Below are 17,500 nucleotides of genomic sequence, written 5' to 3' on the forward strand. Positions count from 1 at the left end.
ACATGCATGCACGTGCACACACATGACGACACGAGGAGGGCTTTCCTCTCTACGTAGTTAAAGTCTGTTCTCCTCACTGATGAGGCTGTAGATCTAAGAGCTTCTGCATGAAGGAGATAAACACAGATCAGAACCAACATCAGAACAGAACCAACAGCAGAACAGAACCAACATCAGATCAGAACCAACAGCAGATCAGAACCAACAGCAGAACAGAACCAACAGCAGATCAGAACCAACAGCAGAACAGAACCAACAGCAGAACAGAACCAACAGCAGATCAGAACCAACAGCAGATCAGAACCAACAGCAGATCAGAACCAACAGCAGAACAGAACCAACAGCAGATCAGAACCAACATCAGACCAGTCACTTGAACAACCTTTACCTTGTGTTTGGTTCAGGAGGGAAAGCGCTGTGTGTGTTTGAATCTCTATTGTCGCCCGGAGTCCTACTGTAAGTCATGTTAGTTGAACAGATATGGCAGCGGATCAATTATTAACATGAAATTAATTTATATTCGACACACATCACACACTACGTGCTTCACGCACACTGCACACACTTAACGAGCCACTTTTGCACACACACACACACACACACACGCATACACACACACACACACACACACACACACGCATACACACACACACACACACACACACACACACGTTACATAAAACAAGTGCTAATCCACAACAATTAAGGCTGGATATTGTTTGAAGATTTTCAATATCAATACAGATACCTTGGCTTCGATACTGATACCGATAGGGTTTATTACCATAGTGCTTGTACCTGTACCGACGTGTACCGTGGTCTCTGTGAATACGTACTCTTCTCAGGTGTGCGTTAAAAACCGCTTAATGCACGTCATGTAGTTTAGCTCAAGATTAATCACCGTTCTAAATTCATCATCTATCATCGTCGCGCACAGCCACACATCTCACGGTCCCCAAATCAATCACCCTTTATCATGTCAAATGGTGCATGGTAGTTATATCACTGTCGGTCCGGGCTGCTCGATTATGGGAAAAAAAATTATAATCGCGATTATTCCGATTGATATTGAAGTCACGATTATTAACACTTTCTTCGCCAGGCTTATGTACATCATTATACCATCCCACGCCAGCTCTATTTGTCTATGGAGAAGTTCCCCTTCTTTGCAGGGCTATAACTTTTTAAATTGTATTGCTAAATTGACATTACTATGGCCCATTCAACGTCAATTATCTATCGTTCAGGACGTAGGAACGTTATACTTTTTCATTCACATATTCATACTAAAATACGGTCTAAAGTATAAATATGTTTTTATCGTTGTCTGCAGCATTCTCCAGAACGTGATTTATAGCCCTAAATGCATTATATTGATGATCAAATACAGTTTGATAGCGATCTGCGTGAGATAAAAAATTTCAAATGGACGTGCTTCTAGAAGTTACTACTTATCATCTGATGTTGACCGGATGGGGGGGGGGTCGTTTATAATTCCGTGGCCAACGTTAGATGATTCATCTAGTGTGGGTGATATGATCATTAGAGCAGTTTGTATCGAACACGGTAAAAAAAAACGCTGAAACTCACCGCAGCTTCCTCGTAGCTTTGGGCGATGAGCGTGGAGCAAAAATATTCCTATTATGGGATGTTGAAATATGCGATCCATCTCCAGGTTGTATAATAGTATATACGTGCAAATCATGTTGTTTATCGAGTTATTGGTAACGGATCACTATCCATTGTGTTGCGCTCGAGTCCCGGCACCTATAGCGAGTGATCGGACCGAATTTGGATGAGCACCAGTTTCCGTTTCCGGTTTCCGGTTTGGGCGATCCGCCGATCGGCCACCAGATGGCGCTCTTGAACCGTTGGAGAGTTGAGAGGGGATCAACAGTAGATCTCAAGTCTCCGGGGGAGAAATATGATTGCGATCACAGATTTTTGAAATATTGATCTCAATGACGTGTTACGGCGTCATTGGCAGAATTAGCATGGCGGGGAATGGCGAGTTTAGGCGTCCTTGGCAGAGAAAGTGTTAAACAACTCATTGATATGAGAACATCGTATGACGACGACTGAATTTGTTTTACCTTTCTTCTCGACCAAAGGCCGCCTTTCTTGTCATCTTCTACAAGTTAGAGACGTTTCAAAATAACCGGAGAAACGCGTCGTGGCTCCTCCCTCCTCCCTCTCAACACCAGCTGAAACTACTGTTAGGGCTTGGTGGAGGAGGGGCGGAGCACACTGCTGTGAAGGAAGGGTGCGCTGCATTTACAACACAAGACTAAATGAGAAAAGCACGACATGCAGCGTGCGTTTTGTCTCGATTGTCTTGTTTTTGTTATCGCGGGAAGACAAAGTCCCTGCATATCACGGCACATCCCGCCCTCGCAATTCATATCGCAACAATGACTGTACTTGAGGCTACGACTGACTGTGCATATTTGACGTTTTTTTTTATTGATTTGGGGACAATGAGATGTCTGGCTAGGAAAAGCCTGCCTTTTTGTCAAACATACTGTCGGATCATCTGTTTGTTAACCAGAGGCAAAGGTGTTGACAGAAAGGGTTTGCATTCTGGGTCATCGTCGTCACTGGCATGACATCAGTCAGGTGACAGGTGGTTGTCAAGCAGTTGCTAAGGTAACGCAGAGGAACTATAACGAAAGTCAGCAGTGAGCAAAGCATAAATAACATTGCTTTATATCTTAATGTTGAAAATGTGAATAAATGGCACATATTCCTTGTCTTTGGCAAGTGGCTGTGGTATAAACAGAATAATCAACTTGTAGGTGTGTGTTAAACGGTTCTAAGGCACTCCGCTATCCGTCAGGTGGGTCTTCACCTCCATGTTAGTTGGCGGAGTGTTGAGAAAAGACTTTCTGCCAACTTATTAATTTGTTTTCAGAAAGTCAACCGACAGTCCTAAATATATCTCGGATTAAATCATTTACAGCTCAAATGTGCACATGCATTTTACCAGAGGGGCAAGTAGAGGGCAGATTGTTCTACCCCATGCAAATACTAACAGAATGCAAAGAATGGTTTCATATAGGGCTATCAGGGCATGGAATTGTCTTCCAAGTGACATACGTGACGTGACATAAGAGGTGTAGCAAGCTTCAAAAATAAATTAAAATCTTACATTGCGAGCCAATAATGATAATGTTGGGTATTGCAATATATTATGTTACCTTAGATTTTTTATATATTAGTATATATTTAGATATCATTTGTTTGTGTGTTAATGTTGTTGTGTTTCCTCGGTTGGTACGTCTTGCTATGTTTTAATTGTATTATGTTTTAATTGTACTGTATATGTCGTAATGTTTTAATGTCGTCTCGGACCCCGGGAAGAGTTGACATCTTGGCATCAGCTAATGGGGATCCTTTGCTAATAAACAAATAAACAAATAAACAAATGTTGTGCCTTACAACAGCTTTAACGCACACCTACTCGTTGAGTATCCATTACTTGTACCACTGTATATAATAATACATACTTTAGCTTAGCGTATATACTCCGTAGCTTTGTCATATACTCTGTATAGCAGTATACAGTATAACATGTGAATAGTGTAGAGTATATAATGACGAGGCTACGGAGTAAATACTCTAGTACTCAGTATAGTTTTTGAAGGTGCTCTATTTATTATTATTATTATTATTATTATAAATCTTTTTGGTTACCACCAAATACATCCACCAAAAGTGTCACTGAAATGGAAATCTCGCTCTAAAATCTCGCTCTGAAATCTCACTCTGAAATCAAAGATAAAAACAGCTAGCTTAGCGTTAACTAAAAGATAAAAACAGTTTGCTTAGCATTATCTAAAAGATAAAAACAGTTCGCTTAGCATTATCTAAAAGATAAAAACAGTTAGCTTAGCGTTATCTTTATTTTTTTTATCCACTTTTTCTCCCATTTTCTATTTTTCTCCCATCCCAATTTCGTATCGTCCAATTCAACCCTCCCCTATCTCGAACGCTGTTTCATGCCTCCCACAAGCCGGCTGTAATGTGGACGTGTAAGCCATACATTGCACGAGTCCCCTCCGGTACTCAAGGAAGCAGCCGTCGCATCTTTTTACCTGCACAGCGCGATCTTTCAGCGTCAGGAGTCTGCGCTTTGGAGGGATGCCGCCCCCGTCGCTTCCTGATTCTACTGCGCAGGCGCACCAACCGACCTGTAGGAGTCACTGTCCACAACGTCCGATCCCCACCCATCAGTTTCCCACCCCCTAATACTGCCAAATGTATTAGTATGAACGACCAGCCAAACTGAAAGTAATGTGGAGAGCTGGGCTCGAACCCAGCATCTCCAGCATTGGTGGTGAGCGCCTTGCCCACTGCACCACCTAGCCGCCCAGTTTAGCGTTATCTAAAAGATAAAAACAGTTCTCTTAGCATTATATAAAGGTAAAAACAGTTAGCTTAGCGTTATCTAAAAGATAAAAACAGTTATTTTAGGGTTATCCGAAAGATAAAAACAGTGGTTCTTGTTTGGTGCATTTCCAAATTGTGCCAACAACATGTCGCCCACTTTGCGTAGCGTTCAGAGATTAGTATTATAAGGAGCGACAGTGGCTCGGGAGGTAGAGCAGTCGTCTGGCAATCCGGAGGTTCCCGGTTCGATTCCCGCTCCTCCCGGGCAGCGTGTCGATGTGTCCTTGAGCAAGACACTTAACCCCTAATTGCTCCCGATGAGCAGGTTGGCACCTTGCATGGTTGCCTCCGCCGTCGGTGTGTGAATGTGTGAGTGAATGGGTAAAATGTGTGTAACAAATTGTAAAGCGCTATATAAAAAAGCAGCCATTTACCATTTACTGTTTAGTATTAAATGGACATGCCGTTCTACGAGCGGAGAGACCTGCTGCAGACAGAGTGGAGGAATTATGTAATTATTACAGCTGACTGTTTTGACTGACAACATGCATTAAGCATCAGGTACAGTATATTGGTGTTATGTCTGTGGAGTTTTCTGCTGCCATGCGTTCTAAAAATAGATGCGTTCTAAAAATAGATTTCCCTAAACAATTACTCGAGCACTACTGGAGTAATTCATGCAGTACTGGGTCTGGGAAAGCGTTACTCGTGCTCATGCCTACAGTGCACTTTACTGCTCCTTTGCACTCTGGTTAGATGCCAACTTCATTTCGTTCTCTGTACTCGTAACTTGTGGTAATGACAATAAAGTGAATCTGTCCTGGGGGTGGGGGTGGGATTTGGGGGAAGAAATGTCTTTTAGCAATATAATTGTATTATTATTATTTTATTTTATTTGTATATATGATATATATATATATAAATCATTTATTTTTCTATTTCTATTCTCTCTAGTCTTGTGATCCCAATGTCATTGTTTTTATTATCATTTATTTGATTTAATTTAATTCGTCATGTCTTATTTTATTTGTTATCATTATTATTATTGTTATTGTATTGTGTTGTGTCTTTTTCCATAAAAAAAATGTTTGATTAAAAAAACAAAGACAATAAATTGAATCTAATCTGATAGCAGTATTTTCCTCAGTACTGTGTGCATGGATGCAGGTAGTGAAAATGCTTACTGGTGGTGATTGAATGCCTTCCAGCTCCAAGGCAGTAGTTAAAAGGTAACATAGGCAGTAGTTAAAAGGTAACATAGGCAGTAGTTAAAAGGTAACATAGGCAGTAGTTAAAAGGTAACATGTTGGATACAGTAACGCTGGTGGTGATTGGCTGCTGATTGGTATCGTATGTCTCAAAACATTTTCAATACCAGGTAGTATTGATATGATTCAATCAATACCTTGATGGTATTGGTTTTCAATACCCAGCCCTAATAATAATAATAATAATAATAATAATAATAATAATAATAATAATAATAATAATAATAATAATAATAATAATAATAATAATAATAATAGGTATCAATTGTTTATATTTCTATCCGAACTGACTTATTGTGCTGTGATTTAATGCTTCTGTACCAATCTACGACACACGTTGCATACGTATACACACACACACACACACACACACACACACACACACACACACACACACACACACACACACACACACACGTGCATTATAATAATGTACAGTAGAGAGCGCTCTGGTGCCAATTATAACAACAGAGTTGATTAGCCGTCAAAAGTCAATTCAACTTCAATTACGTTTTTTCTAGTTACTGTATATACAGTATGTCATTGTGGTTGTCCTGTAATGTGTGTTTATTAGTTTGTGCTATTACACATGTTGCCTCTGCAGGGAAATGAAAGGTTTCTCAAATATAAACATATACAAACACTCTCGCTCTGTCTTTCTCTCTCGCTCTCACTCACTCTCTCACTCACTCACTCACTCACTCACTCACTCACTCACTCACTCACTCACTCACTCACTCACTCACTCACTCACTCAACTCACTCACTCACTCACTCAACTCACTCACTCAACTCACTCACTCACTCACTCACTCACTCACTCACTCACTCACTCAACTCACTCACTCACTCACTCACTCAACTCACTCACTCACTCACTCACTCACTCACTCACTCACTCACTCACTCACTCAACTCACTCACTCAACTCACTCACTCACTCACTCACTCAACTCACTCACTCACTCACCTCACTCACTCACTCACTCACTCACTCAACTCACTCACTCACTCACTCACTCACTCACTCACCTCACTCACTCAACTCACTCACCTCACTCACTCAACTCACTCACTCAACTCACTCACTCACTCACTCACTCACTCAACTCACTCACTCAACTCACTCACTCACTCACTCACTCACTCACTCACTCACTCACACTGAAAATGTTGTCTCTGCTTATCCTCTCCAACCTCTTATGTAATAATTGAGAACAAATTCTCTATCATAAGCAGATACAATTTTGATTGATTGATTGGATAGGAAGTGTCTGGGACACGCAGGACACCAAAGTGCCGTGAAGATCGCGAGCCGACCATAGAGCTCAGAGACGCAGCACGGCAGGCGTGAACGCGGTGGCCAGCCCGAAACCCCACCAATATTTCGCCGTCAACTAAAAACACAATATCAATAATCAATATCTATTGTCGGAAATATCTGAAATGAGAAGAGAATACAAATTTTAAATAAATAAATAACCTTCTTAGGGCCCGCGTCCACCTAGCGCATATTTCTCCGTGAAACATGCTGGGAGTGCGCCGGCAGAGCTGGCTTGACGCGCATCTTGTAGATGACAGAAAGAAATCTACAGCCATGCCGCGGTTTTGCACATATTATAGCATATTTGAATAACTTTATTGTATATTAATTATATATATAGTTATTGCCTGACACCACAGTTCGCCCTTTGCCTTTTATTAGCTTTTTAGTAGTGTATTCGTGTAGTTATTATTATTAGTTTTGTCGCGAATCTCAATGGTCTGTGGGAGACAGCCAGACAGGCAGGCAGCTCCGGTGTCAGGTTACAACCAGAGTGGTAGATGAATGGCTGTGATTGGTTGTCTGAAAATGAGCCCAGCGCATCGCTCTGAAAGTTCAGAAAGTTTCAACTTTCGACCGCACAAAAAAGCTGAGAAAAGAAGCCGACGGCAGCGCACTTCCTAGAGGCGGCCGCATGCGCTCCCTCCCCATTGGAATACATTGAAAACAGATGCGTGCGGTCAGAAATATGCGCCAAGTGGACGCGGGCCCTTACTCTCTTCTACTCATGCACTCTTCCTACTTACTAATTATGTCTCTACTACTACTATGCACTCAACACTGCAGCACCCGAGTTTCAACACTTTGAGGAACATTGTTACTCAGCTGATAGAGTTGTACCCTTCCTTCCCGCTGACTTGTCGTACAGAACCTGCAAGTCGCTTTGGATAAAAGCCTTCAGCTAAATGACTAAATGTAAATGTGTAAAAAATTATAGGAAACTGGCTGCTTTGCGGCACTTCAGCGTCTTGTGTGTCTCTGGTGTAAGGTGTATAAATTAATGTCTCACTTCCCTCTATACCCGTCCCACCCCTCTCTATACCCGTCCCCCTCCTCTCTATACCCGTCCCCCTCCTCTCTATACCCCGTCCCCCACCCCTCTATACCCCGTCCCACCCCTCTATACCCCGTCCCCCTCCTCTCTATACCCGTCCCCCTCCTCTCTATACCCCGTCCCCCTCCTCTATACCCCGTCCCCCTCCTCTATACCCCCTCCTCTATACCCCGTTCCACCCCTCTATACCCCGTCCCCCTCTATACCCCGTCCCCCTCCTCTATACCCCGTCCCCCTCCTCTATACCCCGTCCCCCTCCTCTATACCCCGTCCCCCTCCTCTATACCCCGTCCTCTATACCCCGTCCCCCTCCTCTATACCCCGTCCCACCCCTCTCTCTACCCCGCCCCCCTCCTCTATACCCCATCTCACTCCTCTATACCCGTCCCACTCCTCTATACCCCGTCCCCCTCCTCTATACCCCGTCCCACCCCTCTCTCTACCCCGTCCCCCTCCTCTATACCCCGTCCCCCTCCTCTATACCCCGTCCCCCTCCTCTATACCCCGTCCCCCTCCTCTATACCCCGTCCCCCTCCTCTATACCCCGTCCCCCTCCTCTCTACCCCGTCCCCCTCCTCTATACCCCGTCCCCCTCCTCTATACCCCCTCCTCTATACCCCGTTCCACCCCTCTATACCCCGCCCCCCTCCTCTATACCCCATCTCACTCCTCTATACCCGTCCCACTCCTCTATACCCCGTCCCCCTCCTCTATACCCCGTCCCCCTCCTCTATACCCCATCTTACTCCTCTATACCCGTCCCACTCCTCTATACCCCGTCCCCCTCCTCTATACCCCGTCCCCCTCCTCTATACCCCATCTCACTCCTCTATACCCGTCCCACTCCTCTATACCCCGTCCCCCTCCTCTATACCCCGTCCCACCCCTCTCTCTACCCCGTCCCCCTCCTCTATACCCCGTCCCCCTCCTCTATACCCCGTCCCACCCCTCTCTCTACCCCGTCCCCCTCCTCTATACCCCGTCCCCCGCCTCTATACCCCGTCCCCCTCCTCTATACCCCCTCCCCCTCCTCTATACCCCGTCCCCCGCCTCTATACCCCATCCCACTCCTCTATACCCCATCCCCCCCGCCTCTATACCCCGTCCCCCCCCTCTATACCCCATCCCCCACCCCTCTATACCCATCCCCCTCCTCTCTCTATACCCGCTCCCCTCCCCCCCGTCAGAGGTGTCTCCAGTTCGACCCCGACTCCTCGGTGTGGAGCGCCAAGCAGGAGATCATCTGCTCCCTCAGCGAGTCCCTCTGGGACGTCTACAACTACGGCCTGTTCCAGCCGGCCGGGGACGGGCGCGACGCCCGGTTCCTGGAGGAGGAGCGCGCCCTGAGGGACTACCCGCAGTCCTTCGAGAAGGGCGTGCCTTACCTGGAGGTATGGGGGGGGGGGGGGGCTGGTGGGACAGTGGGTAATGGACGGGGTACCATTGTACCCTCCTCTACTAGGCGTTCGGTTCCATTTGCGGTGATTTGATTTCCCCACAAAAAAACCCGTCTGTAGTGTGATAGTAAAGGGTTAACCTTCTGTAGTGTGGTAGTAAAGGGTTCACCTTCTGTAGTGTGGTAGTGAAAGGGTTAACCCTTTGTCGTGTGGCAGTGAAAGGGTTAACCATTTGGTAGTGCGGTAGTGAAAGGGTTAACTGCATCATCGGTAGCCTGTGGCCTACAAACTATAACAGTTTAACTGCATCATCGGTAGCCTGTAGCCTACAAACTATAACAGTTTAACTGCATCATCTGTAGCCTGTAGCCTACAAACTATAACAGTTTAACTGCATCATCGGTAGCCTGTAGCCTACAAACTATAACAGTTTAACTGCATCATCTGTAGCCTGTAGCCTACAAACTATACATTGCATCTGATGTTTCTTGTGGCTGTTCAGAAAGTGGGTTGCTACTCACTAGTGGGTGTGACATGACACAGATTCCCTCTGTGAACACTCTCTGGCACTGGATACACTCTGGTGTCACAGCGCCCTCTGGTGGCCATAGGTGCTCCTGCGCCCTCGCATCTGCCGTAGGTGCTCCTCCTGACCCGGGTGCCTCTATACTTTAGGCAACTAGCTTGTCCGTTCCCGTTTTGTGCTCTGATTGGCCACGCACGTTTCTGGTCATGTGACATGTGCGCCAATCGTGGGACGGCAAGTTTTTGCACGGTTAAGCTTAGGCACTCTTTCGAAGTTGGTTAAGGTTAGAGTTTGTCTTAGAGCGTGACGGCAAGTTCTTTCGACGGTTAAGCTTAGGCACTCTTTCGAAGTTGGTTACGGTTAGAGTTTGTCTTAGAGCATGGCGATAGAACGCCAGGTAGTTTGCAGGCTGTTCGACGCGGAAATGGGCAAAGACACGCTATTGGGCGCACATGTCACATGACCAGAAACGTGCGTGGCCAATCAGAGCGCAAAACGGGAACGTGAAAGGACAAGCCAGTTGCCTAAAGCATAGACGCGACCCGGGTGGGGCTGGGAGATATGCACCCGACTGGCTGTGTGTGTGTTCTGCTGGGGTTTGGCTGGAAAACAGAACAAGTGTTTTACATTCTTGAACAGTTTCCAGGCGAACGACATGCCATTGTAATGAGGTCTTGGCTGGGACAGGGAATGTCTGGCTGGGACAGAGCTCACTTAATGCTGTTCCCACTGGGATGTCAATTCCAGATTGGTTCCACTGATGAAGAGCCGTGCATTTGTGGACACGGTGACAGAACCCAGTGTATTTAATTTTATTTTATTTATTGGAAGTTTTCAAAAAATAAAAAGTACAGATAGTTATATAAATTATACATCTTCCTTACCCCCCCCCCCCCCCTCCATTTCCCGTTCCTATCCACTAGCCCCTCCCCATCCCACCCACAGAGAGCGATAACAACCATACATATAATACAAAATAATAAAAATTAATACATGTGACAGACAAAAAGATAGAAAAAAATTTAAAAAAAAGTTTAAAACATAACTATGATACTAATGTAACTGCGGTGAGACAAACAATTGAAAGAAATTAATTAATATAGGGGGAAAACAGAGGAGAGGGGGGGGCGTGGAGGCTCAATCATCACAGTCAGGCAGGGATGTCAAGGATTCTATGTGCTTTAATAAAAGGGGTCTCCAGGTTTTCTCAAAGGTGTTAAGGGAACCATTAGGGGCCTTTTTTTTTTTTATAGTTAATGACTGTTAGTAATAAACTGAAATAAAGCTCATGAAGCAAAAAATAAATAAAAAAATAAGCTTTGTAAGAGTCAGAGGGCCAGTCTATAATAAGTGGCTATGGGGCGACAGTGGCCCCTTAGATTGTCGTCTGGTAACGGTTCGATTCCGGCTCCTCCCGGCAGCATGTCGAAGTGTCGAAGTTCTTGAGCAAGGCACTTAACCCCTAACTGCTCCCAACGAGCAGGTCGGCACCTCGCGTGGTCGTCTCTGACGAGAATGTGTGAGTGAGTGTGTGAGTGAATGTGTGAGTGAATGTGTGAGTGAGTGTGTGAGTGAATGTGTGAGTGAGTGTGTGAGTGAATGTGTGAACGAATGTGTGAGTGAGTGTGTGAACGAATGTGTGAGTGAATGTGTGAGTGAATGTGTGAGTGAATGTGAGTGAATGTGTGAGTGAATGTGAGTGAATGTGTGAGTGAATGTGAGTGAATGTGTGAGTGAATGTGTGAGTGAATGTGAGAGTGAATGTGTGAGTGAATGTGAGTGAATGTGAGAGTGAATGTGAGTGAATGTGAGTTAATGTGTGAGTTAATGTGTGAGTGAATGTGAGTGAATGTGTGAGTGAATGTGTGAGTGAATGTGTGAGTGAATGTGAGTGAATGTGAGTGAATGAGTGAGTGAATGTGTGAGTGAATGTGAGTGAATGTGAGAGTGAATGTGTAAGTGAATGTGTGAGTGAATGTGAGAGTGAATGTGTGAGTGAATGTGTGAGTGAATGTGTAAGTGAATGTGTGAGTGAATGTGTAAGTGAATGTGTGAGTGAATGTGAGAGTGAATGTGTGAGTGAATGTGAGTGAATGTGAGTGAATGTGTGAGTGAATGTGTGAGTGAATGTGAGTGAATGTGAGAGTGAATGTGTGAGTGAATGTGAGTGAATGTGAGTGAATGTGAGTGAATGTGAGTGAATGTGAGTGAATGTGTGAGTGAATGTGAGTGAATGTGTGAGTGAATGTGTAAATTTTTTTAAGGACTTTAACAAGTTGAATTCCCTGAGAACCTGTGTTTTTAATGTATATGATTCATGCATGTATGTTTTAAATGAAGTTTTGTCTAATAAAATAAAATAAAATCAATGGGTGAGCGAATGTGTGAGTGAATGTGAGGCACAAGTTGTAAAGGATTTCTTTTTGCCCTTAATTTTGTACATGCATCTTTACAAATGGCTTTAATTGTGTTCATTTGAAATAAGATTTCCATGCAAATAGTTTTTTTCTGTTCCGCAGTTTAGGTACAAAACCAGGGTTTACAAACAGACGAACCTGGATGAGAAAGTCCTCGCCAAGCTCAGCACCAAGGTACTTTTCATTTCAAACCTTTATTTCAACTCAAGACACTGAGGTCACCCTCAGCTTACAAAACAACAACAAAACAACAACCCAGTTTATCAACAATTCCATACATATAGGCACAATCAATAAGAATAAACCATAAAAGTCAACTAAGACAGTTACAAGTCGACACACAGTGGTCGGAGATCATACTTTTAAATGCAGCAAGAGAAGGAAGCTTCAGAGTCAGTCAAAGGGCATTCGGCCCTATTCCCCGTACCTGGTTCAAATAAGTCGATCAAGAGTCCCATTATCCAGATTCAATTAACCCGATGTTTGAATCCGGGATTTTCCTGTTCCTCGAAGGTGGATTCAGTCTCGTTCATTTGAACCAGACTTGAGACCCAGGATAATTGCGCGCGCCCGCCTCAGCTGAAAAGACAGCAAGCGTCGATAGCAGAAATCCTGATTTTCTAACGGTATTGATTGATTAATTGATTTAAAACTTTAATAACAGATTGCAGTACGGCTCAATAGCCTCGCCGACAAGTTAAATGCATAATCTATAGGCTAATTTTAAGTCCCTCATTACCCCAATCAATCAGATTATATTTCTTTAAACTTGCCTGCTGGCAGTAGGTTTATGGAATGGATAATCAAATGAGATCTTGCTAGCGAAAATAATTAGTTCAACAATTTCAGAATAAGGATACGGCTCTCTTATCCATTGATGGATGTATGGTTGATGTTTCATTTGTCTGGCACCGTGGTGTGATGGTTGGTCATTTTGCCTTTCACGCGGACGACCCGCGTTCGAATCCCCCTTCTTCTAGTTTTCTTTTTCTTTTTGCAATGTAAATATTTCAATTTGGTGCACGTTGAGAGCTATGTAAAGAATGACATCCTCAATGCATGTAGATTTATAATATTTTAACTTAAAACTAGGCTACTTTTGCGTATATTCATTAATATTATATTCCAAAAAATTATATTGGAAACGCGGGGTTTCGAACTCGGGTCGTCCGGTTGACAGGAGTGAGCACTAGCCGTTGCACCACTGTGCCAGATGGGATATATTCATTGTGTATCCATCAATGGACAAGAGATCCGTGTTTAGAATATTTTTCTTTTGAATGAAGTTTTATCTCTTTATTCTCAAATGCATTAATGTGACATCAACGGCTCATTCAATTGCTCAAATCCGTCAAACAGCGCATCTCATCAGACATTTTAATCCCAGTTACAATATCACAATAACGTGTGAGTGATGATACAATTCAACAATCCTCAGATTCCTCGTAATTCATAATCCACAAAAACCACAATCCACGCATAGACACTTCAATTTTATGCTTGAATGAAACACAATCCGGGCGCTCTGTTAAGCAAATCTACAGCGGAGAATATATGAAACTAATCAGAGCCAAACGGCCGATAGGTTTCATTCATTAAAAATATCCCCGCGGGATTCACATTTGCAATGCGCCGTTATTAAAATAACCACATGCAGTGTGTATCGCGACTCCGAGCGCCGTATATGACGTGCATTCTTTTATTTAGGACAAAGTAAATCTATAGGCTGAATATGATTTATTATCAGCATTTAGTTCTATTATTATACATTTCAAAAGCCCCCTCTAGGAAAACGAAGCACAAAAACATAATTCAGAATGGTATAATGGGATCTAGACTGTGAGAAATATTTCAGGAAGCGAGCTGGCATTTTTTTGCGGGGGCGTGGCCATGGTTCATCCAGCTAACTGAACTTAACCCTGCTCCCGACCAGGTTCAAACTTTCTGATCTGTTACCATGGTGATTTAGAAAATCCGACTTCGGGGAACAGAAAGGTCTGGCTTAAGTCAAGCTATGCTGGAAATTATCCGGCTAACTCAGTTAGCCAGGTACGGGGAACGGGGCCTGTCAAAGGAAAACACAATACCACACATGCTAAATTAAATTGCACTTACAGACATAATATTTGTGTTTAACGTTAATAACATGTCTGTGTCCCTTTCAGGCCAGTCTGAAGAAGTTCCTGGAGTACATTCAGACCGGAGCGATCGAGAAGGTAGCGAAGGTCTTAGAGAAAGGCCTCGACCCCAACTATCATGACCCCGACAGTGGAGGTGAGTTTAACACAGACCCGACAGGGTTCACTGGCTCGCCTCGGACCTTGACGAATGATGCATTTGACCCACAAGTCTGTAGGGTTTGACCTTCGCTTTCAAACAAATAACACTGTCATAACACTGCAAATCAAATGTAATCGAAAAAAGTTTTTGAGAAAGTCATTGTAAAATCATAATTTTATCAAAACAAGTGGGGAACAAAAACTGCTAACTGGTTACAACTCAAATAACCTGCTTTCAAGGATTTTCTCAAAAACGACATTTTCTCTGTGTTTCCATTCAATTGTAAAAAATTTAATAAAAATGTGAGCAAAGTTTGTAGTTACGCTGCTGGCCAGTATGACTTACTACCATATTGTCTTTATACGTGTATCACTGTACATATTAATACTACAACTCTGTACATACATCTAATTAACACTATTACTTAGTAGTACTAATTTATATATTTTATACCCAGTTTAATCACTTGTACATTGTATATAACTATTGCACTTTACTGTTACATTTGCATTCTGGTTGGATGCCAAACTTCTTTTCATTGTACTGTACTTGTGCTGCATGATGACAATAAATCAGAATCTAATCTAAGATGAAGACAGAAGCGCAGGCTAATATTCTGACGCGTGTTTCATGAAAGTGACTGGGAGTGATGGTAACAGGGGTGGTTTCATGTTATTAAGCGACATAAGGTAGAGGCCATGACATAGGCATGCTCTGTTACACCCCTGTGGTTTATCTGGCTATAACAATATTATAAGTTCAGTGTTGCTATGTTGTTGTTGTTTTCTTTTGCTAGTATGGTCATGAAATTGCTATAAAATAGTAATATGTGTACCTGTGTATACTGTATATTTACTTACTCAGAGTATTTAGATTCTAGTGTTTATTGTAACCATATTTATTGTAATATAACTGATGGGGCATACAAACCCTCATATGCACCTTTATTACACTGCCTACTTGCTCAGCTGCGTATATTCAGAGTTAATTATATTGTGTACACTGCCTATTTGTACTTTTCTACTGTACTATAATTGTACAGGTGGCACGGTGGCACAGTGGTTAGCACTGCTGCCTCACAGCAAGAAGGTCCTGGGTTCGAACCCCAGCAGGGGGCCTTTCTGTGTGGAGTTTGCATGTTCTCCCTGTGTTCGCATGGGTTTCCTCCAGGTACTCATGGTTTCCTCCCACACCATCAAGACATGCATGACTACAGATGAAAACTAGCTCATTAGCTAATTCTGGCATATTTACATTGATGTAAACTGAAGATGTTGATTAATGTGCACTGGCCCTGGGTAAAAAATAAATAAACTTAAACTATTGCCTTTATTATGTCTTCTACTATTACACTGCCCATACCTGTACCCCCCCCCCCCCCCCTCCCCCATGCTGCTATGATGCCTGAATTTCCCCAAGGGGATCAATAAAGGAATATATGATCTTATCTTGTTAAAAAGGTCTTAAAACGTCTTAAATGTGACATGTTGAAACTTGCAGACACCCTGTCGGAACACTTTAATGAACATTTTGTTTTTCCACCTGTATAGCTACTGACTCAATTTGAGCTTGATATAATACGTGTGAAGATGGGGATTTATTTGCCAGCAGGAAACAAGCCCCTTGTGCCTGGAATGTAGAACGATCTGGAGAATGAATCAGCCGCCGTTAAATTGTGGGATTTGTGTTGTTTGCTGTGGACATGCATCGCTAAGTCCCTTGTTTATGCAGTGTTAGAAATCTGCTAATCTGTGAGATCAAGTTGAGTTCCTCTTGAGATCTGCTCTGATTACTGACACTCTCTCGCTCTCTCTCTCCTCTCTCTCTCTCGCTCTCTCGCTCTCTCTCCTCTCTCTCGCTCTCTCTCGCTCTCTCTCCCCCCTCTCTCGCTCTCCTCTCTCTCTCTCCTCTCTCTTGCTCTCCTCTCTCTATCTCCTCTCTCTCTCTCTCTCTCTCTCCCTAACACCTCCCTGCTCTCTCTCCCCCTCTCCTCCCCTCTCTCTCTCACCTCCCCTCTCTCACCTCCTCTCTCTCTGGTCTCTCCTCTCTCTCTTTCTCCTCTCTCTCCCCCCTCTCTCTATCTCCTCTCCTCTCTCTCTGTCCTCCCCCTTCCCCTCTCTCTCTCTCTCCTCTCCTCTCTCTCGCTCTCTCGCTCTCCCTCTCTCTCGCTCTCTCGCTCTCTCTCTCTCCTCTCTCTCCCCCCTCTCTCGCTCTCCTCTCTCTCTCTTCTCTCTTGCTCTCCTCTCTCCTCTCTTTATCTCCTCTCTCTCTCTCTCTCTCCCTAACACCTCCCTGCTCTCTCTTCTCTCTCTCTCCTCTCTATCTCTCACCTCCTCTTCCTCTGGTCTCACCTCCTCTCCCCTCTCTCCCCCCCCCCCCTCTCTCTCTCTCTCTCATCTCTCACCTCCTCTCTCTCTCTCTCTCTCTCTCGCTCTCTCTCTATCTCTCTCCCTCTCTCCTCTCCTCCTCTCTCTCTCTTCTCTCTCTCTCCCCCTCTCATCCCCTCTCTCTCTCACCTCCCCTCTCTCACCTCCCGTCTCTCACCTCCTCTCTCTCTGGTCTCTCCTCTCTCTCTTTCTCCTCTCTCTCCCCCCCTCTCTCTATCTCCTCTCCTCTCTCTCTGTCCTCTCCCCCCCTCCCCCCTCCCCCCTCTCCTCTCTCTGTCCTCCCCCTCCCCCCCCCCCCCTCCCCCCCTCCCCCCTCTCCTCTCTCTCCTCTCTCTCCTCCTCAGACAGCCCTCTCTCGGTGGCGCTGCAGTCAGGCCTGTCTGTGGACGGCATCAGGCTGCTGGTTCAGGGCGGAGCTCACCTGGACTACAGGACCAGAGACGGGCTGACGGCCGTCC

At 44.3% G+C, this 17,500-nt stretch overlaps 1 pseudogene across 1 annotated transcript in view; it reads left to right on the forward strand.

The window, feature by feature from the left end:
* Positions 1–17,500, forward strand: part of LOC311235445 (SH3 and multiple ankyrin repeat domains protein 1-like) — a 114,859-nt pseudogene that overhangs the window by 11,014 nt on the left and 86,345 nt on the right. The window contains exons 2-5 of the transcript in view: positions 9,223–9,426; positions 12,478–12,549; positions 14,541–14,649; positions 17,387–17,500. The exon at positions 17,387–17,500 is cut by the window's right edge and continues 38 nt beyond it. The product of the transcript in view is annotated as an SH3 and multiple ankyrin repeat domains protein 1-like (transcript). The remainder of the gene's footprint in view (positions 1–9,222; positions 9,427–12,477; positions 12,550–14,540; positions 14,650–17,386) is intronic.

The sequence above is a fragment of the Notolepis coatsorum genome, assembly GCF_963971535.1.
Source record: "Notolepis coatsorum genome assembly, chromosome: 10".
NCBI lineage: Eukaryota > Metazoa > Chordata > Actinopteri > Aulopiformes > Paralepididae > Notolepis > Notolepis coatsorum.